This window comes from Penaeus monodon, chromosome 11, assembly GCF_015228065.2.
Source record: "Penaeus monodon isolate SGIC_2016 chromosome 11, NSTDA_Pmon_1, whole genome shotgun sequence".
NCBI lineage: Eukaryota > Metazoa > Arthropoda > Malacostraca > Decapoda > Penaeidae > Penaeus > Penaeus monodon.
This window is the reverse complement of record NC_051396.1, coordinates 36,213,595-36,226,094: the sequence shown is the minus strand read 5'-3', so window position 1 is coordinate 36,226,094 and position 12,500 is coordinate 36,213,595.

The following is a 12,500-nucleotide window of genomic DNA, read 5'->3' as shown; positions in this document are numbered from 1 at the left end:
CATTATTATTATTACTATTACTATTATTTTTATATTATTATTATTAGTAGTAGTAGTAGTACTAGTATCATTATCATTATTATTATTATTATAATTACTATTGTTATTTTTATCACATTATTGTTATTATACATTATCCTTATAATTATCTTCATATTAATATAATAAATAATAATTTAATATCATACATATTATCATTATTATTGTTATTGTTATTATTATTATCATTATTGCTATTATTATTATTATTTTTATTATTATTTTCATTATTATTATTATATTATTAATATTTTTATTATCACCCTTATCGTTATTATTATTATCATTATTGTTTTTATTTTATTATTGTAATCATTTTTATTATTAGTATCATTATCATTTTTATTATTATTATCGTCATTATAATTAATACTATGCTTCTTCTTCTTCTTATTCTTCTTAGTATTATTTTTCATCATTATTATTCTTCTTCGTATTATTATCATCATATTATTATAATTATTATTATTATTTATTATAATTATCATCATCATCATTATTTCGATTGTTATTATTATCTTTATCATCATTATCATTATTATTATTACTAATGTAATTATTATTATTTTGATTATCATTATCTTTATTATTGTTTTTATTATTATTACCATTATTATTATTATTATTATTATTATTATTATTATTACTTTTTAATTATTATCTTATCATTATTATTATTAGTAGTAGTAGTATCTGATTATTGTTATTATTATTATTGTTATTATTATCATCATTATAAATCATTCATCATCATCATCATCATCATCTTTCATCATCATCATCATCATCATCATCATCATCATCATAAATCATCATCATCATCATCACCATCATCATTATCATCACCATGGTTGTTTATAAATATTAATATAGTTATCATTATTATCATCATTATCATGATCATGAATATTATTTTCCCTTTATCTTATTAGTAGTAGTAGTAAAAAAAAAAAAAAAAGTGTAGTAGTAACACAATTATAATAATAATAATAATAATAATAATAATAATAATAATGATAATAATAATAAAAATATTATTATTATTATTATTATTATCATTATCATTATTATTATTATTATTATTATTATTAATATTATTATTATTATTATTATTATTATTATTAGTAGTAGTAGTAGTAGTAGTAGTAGTATTAATATTATCTTTAAATTTTTATACTATTTTTATTTTCATATTTTTATTACTATTATTATTATTATTATTATTATTATTATTATTATTATTATTATTATTACTATTATCATTTTGATATCATGTTATTGTTATTATATTATTATTACTATTAATATTACATTATCATTGTCATTATTATTATTATTTTTATATTATTTTTATTTAATTTTTTATTAATAATAATAATGACAATGATAATGTAATATTAATAGAAATTTAATAATAATAATAATAATAACAATGATATCAATAATGATAATAATAATAATACTAATAACAATAATGAAAAATAATAATAATAGTAATAGTAATAATAATAATGAAAATAAAAATAGATATAAAAATAATGATAATATTAATATACTACTACTACTACTACTACTACAAATAATAATAATAATAATAATAATAAAATAGTAATAATAATAATAACAATAATAATAATGATAATAATAATAATAATAATAATAATAATTTTATTATTATTATTATTATTATTATTTTTATTATTATTATTAATAATATTATAATTGTGTTACTACTACTACTACTACTACTATACTACTAATAAGATAAGGAAGATAATATTCATGATATGATAATGATGATAATAATGAAACTATATTAATATTTAAAATTTCATACTCATGGTGATGATAATGAGATGGTGATGATGATGATGATGATGATGGATGATGATAATGATGATGATGATGATGATGATGATGATGATGATGATACTCATTATTACTATTATAATGATGATAATAATAACAATAATAATAATGATAATAATAAAAATTTAAACAATAATAAAAATAATAATGAAAATTTAATTATTATTGTAATAATAATAATGATAATGATGATAATGATAATGTTAATAACAATAATAATAACGATAATGATGATAATAATAATATTAATAATAGTAATGATAATAATAATAATAATAAAAATAATAATATTAATAGCAATATGATAATAATGATAATAATAACATAATAATGATAATATGTATAATATTAATAATTATTATTATATTTATATTAATAATAAAGATAATTATAAGGATAATGATGATAGTAATAATAATAATGATAATAATAACAATATTATTAACATTAATAATGATAATGATAATGATTATAACAATAATGCCAATTATAAAATGATAATGAGTGATAATGAGAGTGATATTGATAATAATGATAATAGTAATAATAATAATAATAAAAAAAAATAATAATAATAATGATAATTATGATGACGATAATAATAATAATAATAAAAATTAAACAATAATAATAAAAAAAACAATAAGAACAGCGCGCTGATTTATTTAAATTTTTAGGTAAATCAAACCTAGATAAGGTAGGGGGTGAGGTATCGTAAATGTGATGGTGGGTTGGTAACCACCAACAAGGGGTTGCCTAAACAAACTACTCCCTGGGAGGGTTCACTGTTTAAGCCGCCCCTGTATAAAGACTTAGTGGGGCTACAGGGCATCAAGGGTACGTCAAACACCGTGCCCGTGGGGACCTGGAAATGCCAGTTGGTGGTTGGCGGCGGGATATCCAGCTTTTTGGCAATGGGCTAAAATGTATCCTGCTTCTGAAGTGAGAGTAGGAATTGGGTGATGAAGGCGTCGCACGTCACACGGATCAACAAGGGGCGCATCCCGGGGTGGAACTAAGTCTAACTCTTCCATTTATAAAAAATCCGCAGGTTACTGGGAAACGGGATAGTTCCCCCCCCTGCCCTGCGGTAGGGCCCATCTTGTACTAACAATCAAAAGAAAACAAGACTTAAATGGACAAGGGAAGAGTATAATGAGGTAATGTTTCTGCTTTTGCTATACACTCGAGGAACTGCTGCAGAAGTTGTGTGCATATTTCTGCTGGTTTTCTTTGCCTCAAACTTCAATCACCGTAGGGCGTGGTAGTGACCCGGTGTTTGATTTTAATTAGCAGATCTAAAGAAAAGAAAGAAAAGAAAAAAAAAAAGAAATAATAGTAATAATAATTATTTATAACAATAATAACAGGAATAAAAGTAATGGTAATGGTAATAAAGAGTTATATTATTATTACTATAATAACGATAATAATAGTAATGATAATAATAATAATATTAATAATAATAATAATAACAATAGTAATTTTAATGATAATAATTTAAAAACAATGAAAATAATAATAATAATAATAATAATAATAGTAATAATAATAATAATAATAATAAGAAGAAGAAGAAGAAGAAAAAGAAGAAAGAAGAAGAAATCAGCGCGCGTGCACACTCATATCACCGCATGCCAGTGCGTGAGTGCATCATGTGCACACGCATCGCCCGCGCACGTGTGTGAATAAGCACGCTGACTTAAATAATTCTAGGTAAATAGAACCTAGATTTCGGCAGTGGGTGAGTCATGGATTGATGGTGGGTTTGGGAACCACCAACAATGATTGCCTAAAGAACTACTCTCCTGGGGAGGGTTCACTGTTAGCCGCCCCTGTATAAAGACTTAGTAGGCTACATGATGTCCACGGGGGTTTGAGTGGTGCGTCAAACAACGTGCCCCCGGGGACGTGGAAATGCCACTTGGAGGGTTGGCGCGGGGTGTTCAGCTTCTTCGCAGTGAGGCTGAAATGTATCCTGCTTCTGAAGTGAGAGTGGGAAGGGGTGATGAAGCGTCGCGCGTCAAACGGATCAACAAGGGGCGCATCCCTCAGGACAGAACTAAGTTAACTCTTCCATTTATGAAAAATCCACCAGGTTACTAGGACGGGGTGTTCCCACCCCTGGCCCCGCGGTTCGGCCATCTTGTACTATCATTCAAAAGAAAACAAGACTTAAATGGACAAGGGAAGAGTATAACGAGGTAATGTACTGCTTTTGCTATACACTCAAGGAGCCTGTTATTTCTGTTAGTGTTCCATTTGCTTCAATCACCCTAGGTTGCTGGTAGTGACCCGATGTTTGATTTGCAGATGTAAGAAAGAAAATAATAATAATAATAATAATAATAATAATAATAATAATAAGAATAAGAATATTAATAATATTAATTATAAAAGATAATAATGATAATGATAGTAATAATAATAATGATGGCAATAATGATGATAATGATAATAATAGTGGTTTAAAAATAATAATAATAATAATAATAATAATAATAATAATAATAATAATAATAATAATAATGATAATAATAATGATATTAATTATTATTATTATTATTATTATCATTATTATTATTTTTATTACTATTATTATTTTTTTATATTAATTATGATAATATAATAATAACAATAATAACAATAATAATGATGATGATGATACTAGTTTTCATACTGGTAGTAATAATAATGATAATAATAATGATGATGATGATAATAGTAATAAAATAATAAGAAGAATGATAATAATAGTAACAATAATAACAACAATATTGGGTTATTATGATAGCAAAAAAAAAAAAAAAAAAAAAAAAAAGGTAATAGTAATAATAAGTATAGTAATAATGATAAGTATAATAATTATAGATATAATAATTATAATAATAATGAGAATAATAAAAAAAATATTATTATCAAAAGAATAATAATAGCAATAATGATAATAAAAATGATGAATTTTAATGATAATATAAATGATAATAATAATAATAATAATTATAATGATAATAATAATAATAATAATAATAATAATAATAATAATAATAATAACAATAATAAAAATAATAGTGATAATAATAATAATAATAATAATAATTATTATTATTATTATTATTATTATTATTATTATTATTATTATTATTATTATTATTATTATAATGATAATAATAATAATAATGATAATGATAATAATAATAATAATAATAATAATAATAATAATAATAATAATAATAATAATAATAATAAATAACAAAAACAACGTTAATAATAATGATGATAATAATAATAATAACAATGATCATAGTATTATAAAAACAAGAGCATTATAAAGTTATAAAACCAAGAACAACAATAATAATGATGATAAAGATGATAATAGTAATAATAATAATAGCAACAATAATAATTGTGATAATAATAGCGATGATGTGATGATAAAAAGAACAGCAAGAGAAAAAAAATTATGATGATAAAATAATGATGATTGTAACAACAACAAAGAAAACAGGAGCGGAAGCAATAACAACAATAGTAGGAGACACTAAGGCACATAAATCAGCAGATATAGGAACGAGAGACTAAAAGAAGAAGAAGAAAGGAAGGAAAAACAATGTTACACTAAGCCACATAATGTTGAAGCCCATACTGCACATTGCAAGCCACAATGACCAGCGGACAGAGCCGACCATGTCCCTCTCTAGTCTCGCTCTCTCTTGCTTTCTTCACTCTCGCTCTTTCTCTCTTCTTTCCCACTTTACTCTCACTCTTGTTTCCCTCTTCGCTCTCGTTCTCTCTTTAACTCATTATTCTTATTCTCTTTCTCTCTTTACTCTCAACCTCTCTTTCCTTCTTTATGTTTACTCTCACCTTCTTCTCTCTTTACTTTCACTCTCTCTTTCCCTCTTTACTCTCACTCTCTCTTTCCCTCTTTATTCTCATTCTCTCATTTCCTTCTTTACTCTCCCTATTACTTCCTCCCTTTGCTCTCGCTCTTTCTCTCTCCTTGCATACTCTCCTTCTCTCTTTACTTTCGCCCTCTCTCTCCCTCTTTATTCTCGCTCTCTCTTTCCCTCGTTACTTTGCTCTCTCTTTCCTTCTTTACTCTCACTTTCTCTTTCCCTCTTTACTTTCACTCTCTCTTTCCCATTTTACTCTCGTTCCTTCTTTCCCCATTTACTCTCACTCTCTTCATTTTTACTTTCGTTCTCTCTTTCTTTTTTGACTCTTGTTCTCGCCTTCCTTCTTTACTCTTGCTCTCTCTCTCCCTCTATACTCTGGCCGAGTCATCCCCTCCTTCCCTCGTTCTTCCTTTCCTTCTTACTCTCGTTCTTTCTTTCCTTATTTACCCTCTTTCCCTTTTTTACTTTCGTTCTCTTTCCCTCTTTACTCCCGCTTTCTCTCTCCTTTACTCTTGCTTACTCTTTTCCCCCTTTACTCTCGTCCTCTATATCCTTCCTTACTCGCGCCCTCTCTTTGCTACTCTCTCCCACCTTCTCTCTTTCCTTCTTGACTTTCCCCGCTCTTTTCCTCTTCACGCTCATTCCCTCTTTCCATCTTTATTTTTGCCCTCTCTTTCCAATTTTACTCTCGCTCTCTCTTTCCCTCGTTATTCACGCTCTCTCTTCTCCTCTTTACTTTTGTTTCTCTTTCCTGTATTCTTGGTCTCTCTTTCCCTGTTTACTCTTGCTCTCTCCTCCTCCACTCGCGTTCCCCTTTCGCTCTCTTTTTCCGTTCTCTACTTCCCTCTTCCTTTTCTTTCTACTCTCGTTCTTTTTTTTATACTCTATATTTATACTTTTATATTGCTCTCCTTTGTCTCTCTCACCCTCTCTTTCGTTCTCACGCTCTCCCACTCCCCCTCTTTTTTGATCGCTTTCTGGCTCTCTCTTTCATCTTTCATTCGTCCTGTCTTTCACTCACTCGCTCTTACTGCGTTCCCGGGACTCTACATTTCTCACGTTTCTATACGTCTTCGCTCTCTCACTGTTCTCTCGCCATGCTATTTCCTCTTTCTCCTTATCTCCCCCACTCGTTTCGCTCACTCACTCGCTTATTCCTATCTCTCTCTCGCGTTCCTCCCTTTTCTCTTTCGCCCTTTATCTCCTTTGTGTCCTCTCTCTCCCTCTTTCACTCGCTATCTTCCCTCTCTCTTTCACCCTTTCGCCCTCTCATTCTATATTTCTCTTTCTCTCACTTACTCCCCTACCCTCTCCTCTCTCTCTCTCTCTCTCTCTCTCTCTCTCTCTCTCTCTCTCTCTCTCTTTATGTGTGTGTGTGGGGTTTCGCACTCTTGCGCTCTCGCCCTCTTATTCCCTCTTTCGCTCCTCTCCTACCGTTGCCCTCTCGGCCTCTCATTCCCTCTCTCTTCCTCTCTTTCTCTCTCTTTTTCGCCTTTCGTCTCCGCCGCCGTCACGTGGGCCTTGGTAGTTCGGCTGTTTGGTGGCCGAGGAAGCTGCCCTCCCGTCTCATCTCCCTCACTAATTGGGTAGCGAGGATTTAGGTGTAAACTTAGTGGTAGTGCCCAGCGGTGTGGTCACACGGTGGCACTGGGAGCTCTTTATGAGCCCTCAGCACCGCTGCCACCCGCGGCACGGCGGCGGATGTCTCCTTTTTCCTTTGTCTTCTGGGGATTATGGGGTGTACTTTCTCTTCGGGGGCTAAGATGTCGGAAGGGGTTGCTTTTGAGGTTTGGGGTTGGTAAGAGTTCGGGTCTCCTGATCCGCGAAGAGGGAGTTTTCTTGTCCAAACATTCCTAGAAAGCGCTAATCCCCGTGGCGTTGGCAACACTGGACGCTGCTTTCTTATGGCCTGGGGTCGCGACTTCCTTCGTCTTCTCGGCCGAACAACATTAACCCTTACGGCCTCCCAACGAAGGTTGTTAATGGCATGATTTGGCTCGAGTCCGCTCCGCCGAAGTGTAAGTTTTCTGTTCACAAATATGTCCACAATGGGAAAAAGGCCGTTGTTAATGGGGCCGCCGTCACTTGTTTTTAAACCCACGGAAAAAAATGTAAGAACTCGAGTTAGCCTTACTGCATGTGCGTGCTCGACGCGCTCGCCAAACACGTGATTCCCTTTATTAAAAAAAGAAACACCCTCCTTCCGACTCCATTATGTTATTAAAGGATGGAAAGGCTGATGGGGAGGAGGAGCCGTGTCTCCTCAGTCGGACGCGCGAATGACAAAAAGGAAGCTCAAATATTGCAACTCGCGGTGTGTCTAATGATGACTCAGGTGCGTGTTTTTGTGTGGCGTTTGTGTGCGGCGTCTTCTGCTTGCAGAGTTTGACGGATTTTGTAAATGTGATTATTGCGGTTGATTGTTTATGATATATGCGTAATCTGTTTTGAGGAGTATGTGAATGTAACGAGCCCAAAACACGCTCGACAAAGTTTACACTCAGAATCGCACTGTGTTTAAGTGTATCATATAAGAAAAAGTCGAGCTGTAGGCACATGCCTCCCCAAATATAAAAGAGCTTTCTTTTCGTTGTGTTTCGATAAACTTAAAAACCATATCATGGAGAAAGTGATAGGGAAAGAAAAGAAAAGAAAGAGAAAGGACATGCACAGTGGTAGCTTAGTAGCCGTCATTTTTTTTCGCATCCTTTTTCTCAACTTTGTCACAAAATCCCACCCCTCCATTCCTTTATTCATATTTAATTCTTCTTTCTCCTTGTCGACCATCCCTACTATATCCCATCCTGCTCTACTTCCCTCGTCCTTGTAACCAAAAATAAATTATTTTCTTTCTGCACATCCTCATCTTCCTCCCTCATTCCTTTCTTTCTACTTTTTTCTTCGCCCTCTTTCTTTCCTTCCTTCATCAAAACAAACAAACTTACCCGCTCCTGCAGTTTAAAATTTTTCTTTTTCCTCTCTCCTCCTTCCTCTCGTTTCATCCCCTTCCTCCGCCTCCCTCCTTTAACGAAAACTAACCCCACATTAATAATCTCCCGCGAAGAATATACAGTGTACCCCTTTTCCCCATACCCCTGAAAAAATCAATAGGCAACACTCACCTCAGGTGAATATTAATTGATTTTGACGCTAGTGCTGCGAATTTTCTCTCGCGGGTCGCTTTGTCTGCCGCGGTGTACTGTGGCATCGGCGAATAATAATGATATATTTAAATAACGATAATAACGATGTTTATTGCTTACAACAAATGATAATAATATAATGATAATGATAATATTGATAATGATAATGATAACCATAATAATGATATAATAATAAACAATGATGATATGATAATTATACTGGTAATATTGATAATGATAATAATGATAATAATAATTAAAAAATATAACAATAACAATGTTTATTGATAATATCAATACCCAATTTATAATGAGGATGATAATCATAACAATGATATACTATTAATTATCATATTGATAATAATAATGGTGATAATAAAATACTACTACTAATGAAAATGATGATAATAATAATAGTAATGGTAATAATAATAATAATAATAATAATAATAATAATAATAATGATAATCATCATTATAATAACGATAATGATGACGGTAATAATGATAATAATAATAATGATGAAATACTAATGATAATAGTAAAAAAATAATAATAATAATAATAATAATAATAAATTAAAAATAATAATAAAACCTCATAAATAAAATGATTCTCGAAAATGCTCATACTAAACACAGACATTAAGTACTGATTGGATCGACTATAACAGAGCCATGACAGTGTCCCACACTCTTGGATCTTGAAATCCTTAGAAATCTCAAAGTCTCGCCTTTTCTTAATCAACTTTCTTCGAAACAGCATGACATTATGGGAGACAATCTTACTCTAAAAACACATGAACGGTACTCTTTTTTAAAAATAACATGCGAATCAGATGCGGAATCTTCCAGGGTGACTTTTTTTCCCCCTCTTTTATCTGTATGGAAACTTACCCCACTCTCCAGCTTTTTAAAACAACACGGGGTATGGATAAAAGATCATGACAAGAAGATCAATCATTTATTCTATATGGATGACTTGAAACTTTACGCTCAGAATGATAATGAATTGGAAAGGTTGCGAAAAACTGTAAAAGATTTCAGTGATGACATAGGTATGAAGTTTGGTCCCCGATAAGTGTGCTAAAGAAACCTTTAAGCAAGGAAAAAACTAGTGACATCTGACAAAAAAAAGTTAAGTATTGATACCGTAATATAAGAGTTAGATCAGGAAGGACCCTAAAATATTAGGAATAAACGAAGGAAATGGGATACAACAATCATAGATGAAGAAAAAAATACGTACAGAATGCATCCGAAGGAGTAAGGTCAATCCTGGAAAACAGAATTAAACTCAAAGAACAAACTAACAGCAATCAACACTCTTGCAATACCTGTCGTTACATGTATTTTTTTAACGTGATAGACTGGAACTTACGTGAACTCAAACAAATTTACACCAAAATTAGGAAGCAATTGACATGCAACAGAATGTAAACACCCTAAATCAGACGTAGACCGTTTTGTACGCCCTAGAAGTAAAGGAGGTAGGGGGATGATGCAGTTGGAATTATCGTACAAAACAACAACGATTGGGGTCTTGCAATACTTAGATTAACCAGCGATTTATGCTTCAATTTGTTAGAATACATGAAAACTAAAAAAGTTTCACTCAATAGTAAAGGAATCAAATAAATTTTCTCAGGGATTAGGTATTGAGAGCGGGAAAAAAATCGAACATATGTTGCCAACACTGGCTGCTAAACATTTAAAAAAAAAAAAGCAAAGAAGGTTTGGACAAGAAAAACTTTAATCTAGGTGGCATGAAAAGCCTCTCCACGGACAGTTTGCAAACTCGAAGCAAACACACTGATGTAGATGAAATTGCAACCCATCAGGGCTTAGAAGCTCTGGACTAAAAGGGGAAACAGAGGGTTTTATTTTTGCAGCCCAAGATCAAAAGTTTGTTTACCAGAAACTATCAAGCTAACATCTTGCAACAATGGCACTGACTCAAAGTGTAGGTTTTTTGAAGACAAGGTTGAGACAATTTATCACCCTTTTATCTGGTTGCTCAATATTAAACCGAATGAGTACAAAAATCGACACGACAGAGTGGGCAAGTACCCGCACTGGAAGATCTGCAAACACTTTTCTATCGGAACACAGGATTAAATGGTACAAAACACCACCCCGAGGGCCCGTTATTGAAGGCAAAGATGCTACAATCTTATGGAACTTTCCAATTCACACAGATCGTCCAGATATCGCCATCAAGGATAAAATAAACAACACTTGCCTGTTTATAGATATGAGCATCCCTTCAGACAGAAACGTCCTAACAAAAGTGTTCGAGAAGATATCAAAGTATAAAGACCTGGAAATAGAGGGGGAAAGATGTGGCATTAAAAACCAAACCTTTGCCTTTTGTTATTGGAGCTCTGGCCTTATTAAAAAAGGTACGGATAAGTTTCTTGAGCAAATACCAGGAAATCCAAAATTAGAAGAAATCCAAAAAATAGTCTTAAACAGCACAGCACATGTTCTCAGAAGAGCATTATCAATCTGATGTGTTCTTTGTGTGCATGACTTGGTTTGACTGGATGTTTTGATCTGTGGTTGTTATGCATATTTTGGCATGTTTTCGTTGATGTTTCATTGCCTCAAACTTCAATCACCCTAGGTCACTGTAGTGACTCGGTGTTTGATTTTAATTAGCAGATCTAAGGAAACTTTCGTATAAAATAATATTAATAGTAATAATAATAATAATGATAATAAAATAATAATAATAATAATAATAATGATAATAATAATAACAATTTATAATAATGATGTAATGATAGTGAGAATGATAGTAATATAATGTCAATAATGATCACAGATATCACAATGATGATAAATTAGTGTTTAAAGATGGCAATGATGGTAAATACTGGCAATCATCTACTAGTAATGATAATGGATAATGATGAGTATAATGATGATAATGAGAATGATGGAAATGACAGTGATGGTGATGATGATGATGTCAATGATAACGATAATAATAATGAGGAGGATGAAGGGAGATTTGGATTAGGGCGATGAAGATATATATTGATATAGACAAGGGTTTAAAGATAATGGTAATGATAATGATAATGGTAACAGTGATGATAATGATAGCACCATGAATGATATTGATGATAATCAGAACAGTAACGATAGCAAACTATGACAGTAAATTTGTACAATAATGTTTTTAAAAATATATACCAGAGATAATAACAAAAAGACAATGTTTTTAATGATAATGATAAATGTTTGTGTTTACTGTTACTATATCATAAAAAAGTACAAACTGACACACCAAAAGAAAGTAAACACCTCAAAAAATCTGGCAACACCCCCCGATTTTGGCGGTTGTAATGGGGGCACGGAAGGTCAATCATTAAAGCTCAGTCAATCGATTAGTAGCGGCCTATCATTACATAACGAACTTCGGAGACAGGGGTTTTGGGTTTTTTTCACATGGGGGGCGAGATTTTTTTCCCCATATGGGTTCCCCCAAACTGGGCCTTTTTTTTGTAAAATTACTGTATTGCCGTAAAAGTCTTTTTTTG